This window comes from Electrophorus electricus, chromosome 6, assembly GCF_013358815.1.
Source record: "Electrophorus electricus isolate fEleEle1 chromosome 6, fEleEle1.pri, whole genome shotgun sequence".
NCBI classification, from domain to species: Eukaryota; Metazoa; Chordata; class Actinopteri; order Gymnotiformes; family Gymnotidae; genus Electrophorus; species Electrophorus electricus.
This window is the reverse complement of record NC_049540.1, coordinates 26,302,012-26,313,777: the sequence shown is the minus strand read 5'-3', so window position 1 is coordinate 26,313,777 and position 11,766 is coordinate 26,302,012.

Here is an 11,766-nt window from a genome sequence, read left to right as displayed (position 1 = left end):
AGTGTGGAAAGTGTGGGGTTCTATAGCTTGGCACCTGCTAGAGTCAAAAATGTTCGTTATGTTGAAAGCTGCTTTGAGCCTACACATCCTGCAAACACCCAGACTGGCACCATCTCTTCCTCTGGACAGCACACTCACACGATGCAGCTCTTTAAATGACCAGGGTGACTTCCTGCATGTTCCAGGAAACGGGTATGTCCTTAAAACAAAGTAACAACAATGAACTCATAGCAAGCAAACAGCCGAAAGAACCGGACGCCTTTTAAACAGTGCAGTCATTAAATATTGCGTGAAGGAAGGTAAAAATTATTCTGTGAATTTACAGTAACAGCAGAGTTGATGGTTACTGTAATTAATTTACAGTACTGTACTGTGTGTACAGAAATGTTTGCTTACAGTGATGCCATATTGTACTGTATTTTTAAATGGAGTACAATACTATTTTTACAGTAGTCCCCAATGTTGTGTGTTTTGGCTATTATCTACTACATGCTCATAGTTACACTGCTATTTTATTGCTTAATATGTAGACTACATTTAACAACATTTTAGTCAAAGATCCTAATAAAGGAATGGTATAAAATTTGTTTAAACCATGTAAGTGTACCACGTAAGAGTCTCAGTATGAGAAACCTAATATGTGGTCGCCTATCCATGACCACACAGTCATTTTAACTGGTGTAAGAGCAGCAAAAGATAATCTTACACTGGCACTCTGACACGCGCCCTCTATACATCAGCATCCATGCTCACAGTCCTGATGAATACACCACTGTCCTAGTACCAACACCAGGACCAAAACATTTTTTATTTAAATACAGTGTCATAATACTGTATTTGGATTATACATTATAAGGCTGCCATTTATGGTCCAGTAGTAACAATTTTGATCATGTAACACTTGTAAATATTATACAAGCATTTCAAAGGAATGATCCGGCCAACAAAACCTCAATGTGTTACCAGAGAGATGTGCAAAATCAAGCACTGCCCTGTATCACCTAGTGTACCAACAAAAATTGAACTGGTTTTGGCTCCTGGCCTGTCATTTGAGAGATACGTAATAAATGTTATGTATCTCCTTTGAGAGATACATAATAAATGTATCTGTGAGATAAGACAGGCACCCCAAAGCCGACGGGGTTCAGATTATTTCAAATAAATACGTATTGCATTGATTCTCCACAGCGATATTTTCATTGTCATGCATACGGCATAATATTTCACAGGGCTGACAGCATTCATGTATGCTGTCAGGTCTTTAGTTTCCAGTTCTGAGCAAGTGCTCTGTTGCAATGTGCAGATCTAAGCGTCTTACTAGGCCATGCTAGACTAATGAGGAAACCATCATTTTCACTTTGTTGAAAGGGACCAAAGTAAATGCTTGTGTTTGTGTGTGGTAGGGGAAGAGAGCTACAAGCAAAACAAAAGAAGAGAGGAAAGACACAGACAGAGAGAGAGAGAGAGAGAGAGAGAGAGAGAGAGAGAGAGGAAGGAAAAGGGAGAGAGTTTGACAGGCCCATGCTGTTAATTGCTTCTTTGCAGGAGACTTCATCTTCACGAGGTCTCTCTTTCCCCCACTGTTATCGCGCCTTGAAAAGCCTCGCTGAAGGAAGTGGCATGGCTAAAGGATTTGCGCCTGCATTCGGCCTCCCTGCAGAGTCAGCTGAACAAAGCGAGATGCTTCAATTTCTGCTCCGCGGGAGATTTCTACTGTAGTTTGATCCCAAATCCTCACAAACCATTTCTCTGTGCTATCTTTGCCATCTTGTCTTGTTTTGTTTTGAGGATTTAATGAACCTATAACGATTGCTTTTTGCTAAACAACTGTAGGAGGCTCGGTATATGACATATCCAAGTCCCCATGGGAGTGCAGCATTTATGTGTCAAAGAACATGATATTACTGCAGATTTTGTAACGACTCCCTTCCCTGCTCCCTTCAAGCACGTCTCCAAAGTGTCAATTGGAATAACAAAAATGCACGCGGAAGTCTTTGGAAAGGGATTCAAAAGGTGTTTCTCAATGCTGCAAACTGCTACTGGCACAAAAGGCATTTGTCAATAATTGATTTTGAACATTTTGAACTAAATTGTAAGTAAACAGAGTTATACACAAAGCAGATCAGCCAAAGAACAAAGGGAGATTGAAATCCAAATAATGGATAAAGAGTGATCATTCTAAAAATCTGTTTACACATGTCCAGCGGAGATTTTGTATCAGCTGTGAAACATGAAAAAAAACAAACAACCAAAACCAAGACGTGTATAGCAACATGAAAACCCCAAAAATAATATATTCCTAAATTATTCATATTCACAAGCCTCTTGAGAGCAGTCATCGGAAATCCATCTGTTTTGAAGCATTGAAAGGGATCTCTGTACGCATTTAATGGCATACATCTACAGTCCAGTGCTCTGAAGTCCTGGGGGAGCCCTGCACTGCCCATCTTGCTGTGTTTCTTGTTCTAACACACTTGGTTCAGCTCATCGGCTAATTATCAAGCACTTGTTTCATTAGCTGACTCTAAGTAAGGGAAAATACAATACCATTTGACACAGGGCTCCCCCCAGAGACTAGGGTTAAGAATGATGGCTGTAGAAAGCGCGATAGATGGTTCATCCATATATCAGTAGCGTTAAGCCCACGAGTAAGAGATTCATGGTGTGACACCACTCAAAATGGACCTCAATTGAAGTCATCCGCTGCACCATCTGGTCTTGTGCAATTCCCATCCACTTCTGCGTCTCGACCCTCTCTGCAGACCCGTACTGCACCCTCTTAAGCCCCCTAATAACTTGTAACCTTGGAAACGGGGGCCCGGGTGCCAATAATTCTCTGTGCATGCTTTCCACACGTGCGCCTCTGGTACGGCATGCAGCCCGGCTGTGAAATACTACAGCGGCACCAGCTCTTCGGGGACAATTGCTTTTTAAGAGTGCTCCATTTGTATTTAAATAGAGCCCAGCGCACATGGAGGACGAGAATGCTGGAGTGTGTGAGAGTAATGCATAGTTAAAGCAGTGGAATAATAGGACTGCTGTATGTGTTGTCAGGAAGAAAAAAAGGATGAGAGATGTGAGCACTTAAAGACACACACACAAACACACACATACGCACACACATATACAGACACATTTTTTTTTTTATGGTCACTGAAACAAGGATGACCCTGACGATCAAGGTTACCGGAGGAAGTCCGTCTTTTGGCAGGCCACCGTATGTTGTCGTTTGGTGGAAGCCCCAAGGCCCCCGTGAGGTCACCCGGGAGTTACAGAGCGTTCCGCTTGGGAAAGACTGCAAGGTAAAAAAAAAAGAAAAAGAAAAAAAGCAAAAGGAAGGCATGCCCAGCTTGTGTGGATGTGTGTTGCTGTTCTGCAGGGTATCAGCAGGCCCTTAATGCAGCGTTTTACTTTTATAACCCCCGTAAAGAAGATTGATCTCCCCACTTCTGCCCTTAAAAGTGAGTCTTTTATGAGTGGGGAACCACACTGGGCAGAGGAAGTGATGCTCTGCTCCTGCTCTGAGGGAGAGAAGGTCCACTGGGAGCCTGGGCCTTCTGAACCCAAAGCACATTCACATTCAGGCCCAAGGCTCCCCTGCCTACCCTCTCTCTCTCTCTCTCTCTCTCTCTCTCTCCTTCTTTGTTTCTCTCTCACCAAGAGCCCCAAAATCTCTCTCTCTCTCTCTCTCTCCCCCTCTCTCTCCCTCTCTCTTTCCCTCTCTCTCTCTCTCTCTCTCTCTCTCTACATCCCTCTCTCCTTCTTTGTTTCTCTCTCACCAAGAGCCCCAAAATCCCCCTCTCTCTCACACTAACAACTCTCGCACTACCAACCCCATATCTCAAATTCTCTCAATTTCCCTCACCCTCTTTCTCCCCCATCCACCGCGCCTTAAAACATGTCTGTTATTCCTCTTTCCATTTCACAGATCCGCAGTATGTGGTTCTGTACCTCAGCGGTGGCTCTCTCCCCGGCCAGATGTTTAAGACCGGGATCAAAATGGACATTTTTTTTGCAGAGTCCTTCTTCACAATTTAGGCTCCTGCCCTGTTCCTGGCCTGTGCCTAAATCACTTTACCCGTGCATACAGGATCAGGGACAGCCACGTTGCTTCCAGAGCGATTACATATTAAGCGCACGGCCTGCGCTGACATCGAATGAAAAAGTGCCATTTCTAATAAGAGCATGTGCCCCTGTGCGTTCTCTGCTTGGCCCCTCCCTCTGTTTGTGCTGGGTGATCTTTACACTCTGTTGAGTGCTCAGTGACTGATTATTCAGCACACTGCCTCCAGTGTCTGAGGCCATTAGGGTGAAGGTCACACTTCATTCTTTAACTGCAACCACAACTATCACTGGCAGGGTGTGGAGGTTTGGCCACAGCACTCAGTCAAACAATGCACTTTGACTGATCCGGCTAGCGCGACAGCTTTCCAGAATGGCTTTTCCATCCTCCATCCTTCTCTCCTCTCATTTTCCTTTTCTCCCCCCTTCTCCTTCCTCTCCAGAGAATATGATTTGTCATGGTGACTGAGAGGGAGTAAAAAAAAAAAAAAAAAAAAAAAAAGTTTACTCCAGAAAAAAAAAAAATGTCTCTAACGCCTCTTAATGTATTCTCTTAAAAGAATCGACGCAGTGGCACGGAAAAAAGATTAATTTATCACGCCATCAAGCACAGGAACCGCTGTTGAGAGGAACGGGTGTAAATTGCGAAGCAGTGACAATGGCAGTGTTACGGATGGATTTCTCTTTCTGCGTCTTATATGGGGGGGGGGATGTGAAAAGCAATTTCGTCAGCGCTCGTCAAAACTTTCTGACGGGGTAATTTTGATCCATTAGCTCTTCTGTCTTCGCCTCAAACAATTTTCCATCTTTCACTTTTTCTGTCTTTAAGATCTTTGAGGAAAAGAAATTCCCCCTGGCCGAAGCAACATCTGTTTTCCATAAAATTCTGTGGAGATGCATACATGTGCGATATGCACCCATATCACATGCTTCCTCTGCGCATAAACACCCATTAGCTCAAAGTGTTGTTATATGTCTACATCACAGGATACACTAAACAGCATTAAATTGACAGATTGCACAATTAGAGGACGCTTGCTCTTATGGAGAGTGTTTGGCCAATGGACGCAGTGGCCTTTGGGCCTATGAATATGTATGCTCAGTTTTCACAGAATAGTTATGCTGTTGCTTTACTAATTACGCATATTAATGTGCCAGGTCATTAGAGCTTCCTCCTCAACTGCATCTAGTGTTTGAATATGGGCTCTATGGTAGGATTTGAATATCTGTCAAATGCATATTCAGGACGCATTGCAGACTACATCATTAGCATACACCAATTAACAGTCTAATTGCCTGTTCTTTAAGATTAGAACATGAATGACCCCCCTTCCCCTTTCCCTGTCTCATTTTTACATGTAGATTTTAACATTTCATGGATTCCTTGTTCTACGTATGTTCCACTGAGCATAAAAAACACCTTCAAAATCACCTTGGTAACATGACCCTTACTCTTTGAAATGTGTCCTTTTCTGTTAAGTGCATTAAATGTGATTGCTGACCGGTGTAAACAAGTAGACCTGCCTCAGCTAGTTTGCCCTGATGGCAGCTCCCATGCTGAAAGTATCTGATTTTAACCGTTTCCGGAAATGTCAAAGCCGGAGCCCCATGCCAACACTCTCGTGTTTAAAAAGGTTGCTGTGCGTGTTTAGAAAGGTCATTATTCTCTATCACTCCAAATCGAAGTAATGATGGCAGGAGACGGTTTGTTTTCATTTTCCTCCTTGGAAACATGGCTTGGCAATCACTTCCTGGGCTTCCGGCTAGAAATCTCCCATCAGGCTGAGCACACACCAGGTAATGCTGTGGCAGCGTGGGATTGATAAGGACAGGAGAGAGTGGCACCATTATCGGCGGAGAGCGGCATGTGGGAAGGATTAGCATGGATCAGGCTTATCCCAGACTCTCTGCACCAGTGGATCTAGCCAGCCGGAGCTGCTCTAGCCCTCTTACCCGCCTGTACTCTGGGAAAAGGCTTGGACTCTTATCCAGGCACTGAGAGACTTAGAGGCTATCACAGCTTCTGCTGGTCACTCCAGTCCAGTGCAGAGACAGGGCTCTGGGTGAGGGAATTACCCAGCAGGCCTCGATATGTTGCTGGCAGGCCCAGGATGTGCCAGAGGAGGGATTATGCAGGGATTTCTGGGATTCCCTGAGGAGGACAGCAAAATCCAGATTTGCAAATCTATATGTTACTGTAGATGCAGGGGGATGGTAGGTTTTATGGGGTTATTGATATTAAGAAAGCTGAGGATATGAGTAAAATGATACACTATAGGCACAATTATTAGGCAAGTTGTATTTTTGAGGATTCATTTTATTAATGAACAACTACAGTGCTCTCGGTCAATCAAAAGTGTTAAAACTCAAACCTGAATATTTAAGAAAGTAAAGTGAGTTTTTGGCTTTCTTAGGAGAAAATCTGTGTGCATAATTATTGGAAAACTATTAGTGTGCAGAATTATGCAACTAAATGAAAACAGGAAATTCTCACCTCAATTGTTTATTTTCATCTGTTAAAGTGAATAATAAACAACTCAACATTTACAAATAAACATTTCTGACATTTCAAAAAAATAAATAAATCACTGATCAGTACAGCCACTCTTCTTTTTAATAACAGTCATTAGCCTTCCATTCTTCGAGCATGTGTTTCTTAATCTGTTGATCAACGTTTTGTGCAGCAGCAACCACAGCTTCCCAGACACTGTTGAAAGATCTGTACTGTTTTCCCTCATCATAAATCTCCCATTTAAGAAGGGCCCCCAATTTCCAATAGGGTTTAGGTCAGGTGAGAAAGGGGGCCGTGTCATTATTATTTAATCTTTAAGGCCTTTACTGGCTAGCCATGCAGTGGAGTAGTTCGATGCTTTGAGTACTTCGAGTACTGTCCTGCATAAAAATCATGGTTTTCTTGAAGGATGCAGACTTTTTCCCAACCATTGCTTGAAGAAAGTGTCTAAGAACTGGCAGTAGGTTTGGGGAATTGATATTGAGTCGATTTTGAGTCCATCTTCAACCCAAAAAGGTCCAACTAGCTCATCTTTAATAATACCTGCCCATAGTAGTACCCCACCTCCACTTGCTAGCATTTGAATTGAAGTGGAGCTCTGTGCCCATTACTGAGCCGGCCACGGGTCCCTCCATCTGGTCTGTCAAGAGTCACTCTTGCCTCATCAGTCCATAAAACCTTTGAAAAATCTGTCTTCAGATATTTCTTGGCCCAGTCTTGACATTTCACCTTATGTGTCTTGTTCAGTGGTGGTTGGGTTTCAAACTTCCGTACCTTGGCCACGTATTTGAGTACTGAACAGCTTGTACTTCTCCAGGTTGCAGTTCTGACATGACGGTACTGGAGGATAACGGGTTCCTGGTCATTTCACGTTTGATTCTTCTCAAGTCTTTGGCAGTTCATTTCTGTCTTTTTTTTCCCCTCAACACATTTCTTGTGACCCTGTTGACTATTTGCAACCAAACGTTTGATGGTTCTGTGATCACACCCAAATATCTTAGCAATTTTAAGAGTGCTACATCCCTCTGAAAGACTGTTTACAATTTTTGACTTTTCAGACTCAGTTAAATCTCTTTTCTGTCCCATTTTGCCTGAGGAAAAGAAGCTGCCTAATGATTATGCACACCTAATGATTAGGCCACACCCTCCCTCATTACACATGACCTGATATGCTTAAATCCAATAGGCATTCCAGTTTATACAGCTTGGAGTTGGAAAATATGCATAAAAATTCTGATATGATCAAGTTACTCTCTTGCCTAATAATTGTGCACACAGTGTAAGAGTGAATGGGCACAGGCATGCAGTAAGGTTATAGGCGGTGCCAGTAAAATATATGGAACCATTATTAATTTTGAATTCTTAGAAAAACGTGGAGGAATCCATTATATGCCATTTTAATATTTTAAGTCCACATTCTTAACGTCATCTGCTGCATGAAATAGAAAATGTAACGCGTGTTAGTCCGAGTGCCGCAGGGCAGGACGCATACACTCTTCGACATGGACGAATATTTAATTGAAACAGACGACGGCACTCACATGCGTTACAAACAATGAACGCAACACGATTACCATTAACCACGGCAAGAAAAACACTTAACGTTTACACGTTACGCCAACAATAAGCGACAAACACGGCACACAGACAAGAGTTTAAATACACAGACCAACAATGCAGGTGTGGCTACGAACACAAGCCTCCCACTGCAGGTGGCGGGTCAAACCACGTGACTCGCGGGAGGCGAGCGTTCCGTGACAGAACCCCCTCCCAAGAGGCGCGGCTCCCGACGCGTCCGTCCAATGAACGCGAACCTCCGGGCGTGGTGTACACGTAAACACAACACAACACTGCCCGGCTCCCACCCAGTACCATGCGGGCCAGGTGCCGCCAACAAGGGAGACCTAGCTGAGAGGGAGAAAGGCAGCTTCCCTGCCTCTCTCGGGGCAGTCCGGTACGCTCCACACAACGTTGCACCTGTAAACACACAGGCGCAAACAGACACGATAGCGCCAACACAAACATAAGGCGCTGTGACATGACACCTGCCGTCCCCGCAGGTGCCTCGACGTGTCTGTGGCCGGACACGCGGGGGTGCACGTCCGCCTCGATTCCAGATGTGCTACCTCTAATGGTCCTCCTTTCTCCCGCCGCTCTAAGAGCGTCCCTGAGGCGGCTTGCCTCCGAGGCTTTGGGCAGACCCTTCCAGTCTCACTGGCGAGTCCGCTGAGGGGATCCTACTGGTTCCACGCGACCGCCCTCTTTCTGGTTGTCCTGGTGCCCCTCGGTCCTCCTCGGCCCAGGCTTCACAGCCTCAGGCCCCCCCAGGAAAATCCTGGGGGTGGTCCCCTCCGCAGAAGACACAGACAAAGGTCGCGGTCCTCTCCCCAATATTTTGGGATCCGGGCAGCGGTGCCGGGGGTGCTGACGCACCTCCCGCGAGGAAGTCCGCTTTTTGCCTCAGAAGCGTGCGTCCTGTGGCGGTCAATTATTCTGTAACGTGTGGTGGCCCGAGTGCCGCAGGGTGAGGGGCAGGACGCACAGACTCTCTACGACATGGACGAACATTTAATTGAAACATAAAGACGACGGAACTTACATGTGTTACAGACAATGACCGCAACGGGACTACATTTAACGTTCACACACTACACCAACAACACCGCTCACACCGACAAGAGTTTAAATACACAAAGACTAACACGATACAGGTGTGTGCAGGTGTGGCTACGAATATGACCCTCCTACTGCACGTGGCTGGCCAAACCACGTGCCTCGCGGGAGGCACATTTCTAAGATTTGTGTTAAATTAGCAATGAGTAAAAATCAGTCCGGTAAAGTTAATAAAAAATTAAATTGCACAAAATTCTTCAGAAGTCCAGAGTTAATAATAAGGAAAACATGTTGTCAGTTTGCAATCTCTCCCACTTCAAACATAATTCAATTTCTTCTATGAAAGTAGATACAACTTTTAATTAAATTTGTTTTAGTTTTTTGCATAGGTGCAATAGGTGAGGGACCTCAATTATAATGTTCTAATTAAAAAACATTAATAAATAAATAAATGTTGAAAAAAAGAGGAGGAAACTTGAGAAGCTTATAAAGCTCCCTTTATCGCATCTCTCCTATTAAAGCAGAGAAGCATTGCTCAAATTGAAACTGACGCTACACTCGGTGGAAGGCAGCATTTGATTTCCAAATTATCATATTTTCTGAGTCAATAATAAAAAGCTTATGATAGCTCTTCAGTAGCTGCACCGCCGGCCTTTAATAAGATGAGGCCACTGAAGCAGGGGACAGTGTGTGTCTGTGTGTAACTGTGTGTGTCTGTGTGCGTATGTGAGGTGTGTGTGATGAGTGCGTATGCGTGTGTGTTTACGTTCGGTTCAAGTTTCGGCACTGGATAGATCTAAACATACCACTGCCTGGGTTTAATATCTAAGGCATGAAATCAAGATTGCATTTAGCTTTTAATTAGAATTATGACTCCGGTTACACTGGCTTTAATATGATTTATAATTTCATTTAATGAGACAACCACATTTACATCCACTGGTCGGATTAGTCTCACCTCATCTGGGGGTCAAGGTCAGGTGCTGTTAAACCCTCCTCTAACCAGGCCTGCATGCACTGCAGGTATGTTGCAACATAAAAGGCCACTGATAAGCTTGAACTTGCACGAGGGGAATGAAATGCAGTGTTTTGGGGCACCCCCCCTCGATTTGTGAATGGTAAGCTCCGCCGATGAGGCGTGGCGGTAGATATATACACAGGCCAGTGATTATGGCCCTTGGCGACTGAGGCTCTCTTCATTAGTCAGGGCTGGGGAGCACTGACCCTGGACGAGCAGCTCTGTGGCGAGCATGAGGATAATTGTCTCAGAGAGGCCCTGGAGAAGTGATGCTGGTCCCCCAAGCAACAGCCTCCCACCGGAGCCTGTGAGCATGCTACAGGGGAGAGGGTGTAGGGGTGTGGGGCTCGGGGACGTGCGGTGGGTGGCAGTGTCTTTGGAGGGTATGGCAGCGGCTGCACAGAGCTGCTGGGAGAGATCTGTCAAGGGAGTGAGTCTGAATCCCTGCTGAGCACGCCCTGGGCCTGGATTGCCTCACTGTCCTGGGCGCATGGGAGGGGTACTGACAGACTGACATGCAGCGTATAGGGACTCAGCGACGTCTGTGTGCTGTCAGGATGTTTAGAGAAACTGCCGTCACTGTGTCTTGGTCCTACGGGTATGCAAAATCCTTTATGTCTCGAAAAGGTATGATATTATTTACTCAAGCATAAGTCCTGGATAACCTCACAACATTTAAGTGATGTGTATTCAATAGGGGGCCAAGGCTAAGTGACTTGTCAGTTCCTTTGGCTGGATATAGAATAGTCATAAAACGGACCATACATGCACATCCATAACTCATATCCAGAGATTTCTACAATAAGGAAACAGTTGAACCCACTTGCTGTGTCAGACAATAGAATGGTTAGTAAATTCATTCCGAACCAGTCATAATTTAAAAGGGTTGTACACTGTTATGCCATTCAAGATTTTAAAGCTACAGTGATCTATTAAAAAGCTTATTAACTTAAACACTGCTTCATCCAGTAACCTTCTGAGCTTAGGGACACTCTCATTTACGGCTTAGGCAGAGGGAGCTCTTGGGCCATCCGAAATGGTGATTACCCCTCTTCTGGGAGAGAGGGAGATGGAAAGAGAGCCTCCTCGATGATCTAACCCTCGCCGACAAGGACGTCAAACAATCAGCATGAGCTCAACCATTTAATGACCACATAAACATTATCGATGTTGCCAGCACTTTGTGATTTATGAGAGCGAAACTATATTACACGTGTAAGAGAAAGCCTCATTAGAATTTTCCTCCCACTCACTGACAGCGACTGGGCCCATTTGGGGAAATCAGCTAGTGCTCTGTCCTTCCCAACAACCTTTTCCCTGTACAGTGAGACGAAAGGGGGGTGTGTGTGTGGTGTGTGAGGGTGGGGGTCTGTAACATTTAAAGACAGGCAAGCAGTGGGAGGCGTCGTCTTATCGCACGCATAGGCTGTCAGAGCAACCATGACCCTCTCATTAGATATGCAAGTGCATTAGCGAGGACGCTGTCTGCTAAAGGTCAGCCAGGGAGGATGCTGGGACGTCTGCAGAGCGAGGAAATCTTCAAGCTCACCCCTTTGAACTC